Source organism: Monopterus albus, unplaced genomic scaffold (genome assembly GCF_001952655.1).
Source record: "Monopterus albus unplaced genomic scaffold, M_albus_1.0 scaffold127.1, whole genome shotgun sequence".
Lineage (NCBI taxonomy): Eukaryota > Metazoa > Chordata > Actinopteri > Synbranchiformes > Synbranchidae > Monopterus > Monopterus albus.
In genome coordinates this window covers 2419275-2422547 of record NW_018128007.1, presented here as the reverse complement: position 1 = coordinate 2422547, position 3273 = coordinate 2419275, and positions in this window count along the sequence as shown.

The following is a 3273-nucleotide window of genomic DNA, read 5'->3' as shown; positions in this document are numbered from 1 at the left end:
GTCCCCCGCGGTGGCTGCCTGTGTGGCTAACTGATTTATTTCCTCTAGCCGAAGTGGTCGCCGTAGCTTCTTCAGACATTTGAGCCTAATTGTATCTGACTAGACCGCTTACCTCGTGCAGAATTACTGAGTGATCTTCCCGCTCCACGGGAGATAATAGTCTTCCAAAGACAAATGGCACAGGTGTCTTTAGGCTGTGTGCTTTCTCTGTATTAAGGGATTGACAAGTTCCCTCCTGTCAGTTCTTGAAGAGCAAACTGTCCCCAATGAGGAGCTTCCTTATTGTCATACTATTTTGTTTTACTAGAGTAAGGGATGTTATGTGATTCTATGTGATGTCTTTCTGCTATAATAAGCTGCCTTTGGAGAATAGCCAGTACAAAATGGACAGGTGCATCAGATTGGCTATAACACTAATTATTTGAATCTCCTGAAGTCCTTTTGAAATGTGCTTTTTGTTTAAGTCTGACAAGCTTGAACTAATGGTGCTGCTGGTGTTGGCTTTAGGTCAAAGGATATTTGTATCAGACAGTGCTGTTTAGATGCAGTTTGTTTAGTGCTGAATAAACTCGCATCTTAAATGCAAAAAAAAGTTATTGGCGTTGAGCGATTATCTGTTTTCCTGAGCGATAATCTGTTTTCCTTAGCACACTGATTGGTGCCACTGTAATGAGATTCTATTCCAACTTTATAAAGCACTAAAAACAACCAAGGTGGACCAAAGTGCTGTACAGTGTAAATAACAATATACATTAAAAATAAACAACTTACAAGTGTAGATAAAATCAACACCAATACAAGATATCAAAACGCCAACGAGAATGAGTTTTCAAAAGGGACTTAAACAGGCAAAGAAGAGACTTGTCTGATGGGCAGTGGTAAATCATTCCATAGCTTGGGGGCAGCACCCGCAAAGGCACAATCACCCCTAAGCTTGCGCTTTGTTCTGGGCACACTCAAAAGTAAATGATTAGCTGACCTCAAAGAACGCGTAGGAGTATGTCAGGGAAGCAAGTCAGATAAATAGGAAGGTTCAAAGCCATGAAGGGTTTTAAAAACATAAAATTTTATAGTGGATCCTGTAATAAGGATAACCAGTGCAAGAAAGCAAAAGGTTATCAGTGTTATTCACTTGGCCTGTCAGTGGTCATAATGTTATGGCTGATCGGTGTATAAACATTAGCTGAATCCGGCTGAAACAGGATTCACTTGTATCATTTACATGTGGAAAAACAAGAATGCACTTAACCAAAAACAGTGTGGGTTCATCCATGGGTTACCTTATAAATAATATAAACCCACCGACACTGTGGAAAACATAAACATTGGCCGTAGCCAAATGCAGGAGCAGCTGCAGGTGTGAGCCCTTTCCTCAGCCCTGCCTGCAGCTCACAAGACTGAGTCCTCATGGATGACAAGTTAGTACCTGAAGTGTTGAGAACTCCTGTTGGGTACCGAAGTGATGGTTTTGGAATTTAGTGCCTTTTTATGCTAGACTGTGATTTGCTGGTTCCAGTTATCCTGTGCTACCAATGTTCTTACTCATATCATTATCCAGTTTTTCCTCAGAGGTTTGTTCCTGTGAACAAGTAATTATAAATCCATCCATCTTCATCCGAGACAGGGTCGCGGGGGCAGTAGTCCTCAGACTTTCCTCTCCCCACACACCTCCTCTAGCTCCTCAGGAGGAACCCCAAGGTGTTCTCAGGCCAGCTGGAAGACATAGTCTTTCCAACGTGTCCTGGGTCTGCCCTGAGGCCTTTTCCTGGAGGGACATGCCTGGAATACCTCCCCAGGGAGGCGTCCAGGGGGGAATACTAAACAGGTGCCCAAGCCACCCCAACTGGTTCAGCTCAACATGGAGGAGCAGTGGCTCTACTCTGAGCTCCTCATGGGTGACTGAGCTCCGCACCCTATCCCTAAGGGTGTGCCCAGCCACTCTCCAGAAGAAACTCATTTCTGCTGCTTGTATCCGCGATCTCATTCTTTCGGTCATGATCCAAAGTTCATGGCCATAGGTGAGGGTAGGAACGTAGATCAACCAGTAAATTGAGAGCTTCGTCTTACGACTCAGCTCCTTCTTCACCACAATGGACCGGTACAGAGACCTCATTACTGCAGACGCTGCACCAATCCGTCTGTCAACCTGCTGCTCCATTTTTCCCTCACTCGTGAACAAGACCCCAAGATACTTAAACTCCTCCAATTGAGGGAGCAACTCGCCCTCAACGCAGACAGGGCAATCCACCTTTTTTCCGACTGAGACCCATGGCCTCGGATTTGGAGTAATTACATGAAAGTAATTACACCTAAAGCCACGTCAATGATTTTAAATGTTGCTAACAATAATCAGCGCAGGGTCAGAGGTCATAGTTCAGGTTCAGCCTGGATAGCTGCAGGCAACCTTCCGAAAATGAGTGCAACAGCTAAGAACACGTCTCCTTTGTAGGCCTAGTCTTTTCTACACAAGCAGGCTTTTCAGCTTTGTCTTCAGTTGCTAACTTCACTACCTTCACCTTCACGCTCCTGCAGCCATGGCCGACTGCACGCTGCATTCGTATCACATCTGACTGTCTGAAGTGACCGGCTTCCCACTTGTAAACAGCACTCACGTGGACATCCAAGTTGTAAACACAACTGAGGAATAATTTTTTTTTTTGGTCTGTCAGCTTTGATACATCTGACTTGTTGAAAATGTCAACAGGGTCTATCATTAAAGGTAATTATCAGTGATGTTTAATATAGTGAAACAGTGAAACAACCGCCAGTCAACATTATTGTACTTCATTTAAGGATGCAAGAGGGGCCCAGAGGTATTCCAGCCACAGTACAAGCTAATGCTACACAAAAAGATGCTAACCACACTTAGCATTCTGAAACGTCTGCCCATCACATTGGTTGTTGTTGGTGAACAACAGACTCCTTGTTCAGACTCCAGGGGCCTATTGCACAAAACTAGGATAAGGGATTAAGCCGGGATATCTTGGTGATCCTGGCTCAATTTATCCGTGATCCGGTTGCACTAAAGCTGGATTAGATGGTGGTAGGATGTTATGGTATAAATTACCATAGAGATTTATTCTGTGGAGCTAGCCTGCTCCAGACCAGGCTAAGTTCCAGGATTTATTTTATCTCATCCCTTATGTCAGTCAGCAGTCACCACAAACGGAAACCAATAGTTATTTCACTGCACACTATACATTGTTATCACATATAATTAGACCCACTGTCATTGTTTAAACGTTTGTGATCATTAATTTCAATCATTTTGGA